Source organism: Penaeus monodon, chromosome 21, assembly GCF_015228065.2.
Source record: "Penaeus monodon isolate SGIC_2016 chromosome 21, NSTDA_Pmon_1, whole genome shotgun sequence".
NCBI classification, from domain to species: Eukaryota; Metazoa; Arthropoda; class Malacostraca; order Decapoda; family Penaeidae; genus Penaeus; species Penaeus monodon.
In genome coordinates, this window is record NC_051406.1 from 5,811,193 (window position 1) to 5,811,559 (window position 367).

Consider the following 367-nt stretch of genomic DNA (forward strand, 5'->3'; position numbering starts at 1 on the left):
ACAGAACTCCGAGAAATTAGTATAAGGACTTTCCATCCCAAACATATCATTTACTAAACACTTTTGATCCTCACGCAGTTTGAAAATAATCTCTTAATACATTTAGGTGTAAATATTGTTCTAACTCCGACCATGTAACAAATCTAAATTCAATCTACCCAAAGTATCTCGTTTATATGCAAAACATAATTACACAGGCAAACGGTTTTTTTCGTATGGAATATATATGAGATTTCACGTACTCAGCAACGTGACAACAGAGGCAGAACATTACGTACCATTATTTTGAATAAAAACTGTAAAACTGCATAATCAGGAAAGATTTATATTCCAATTATTGTTTGAATATTTGCAGTATATTCAGTGC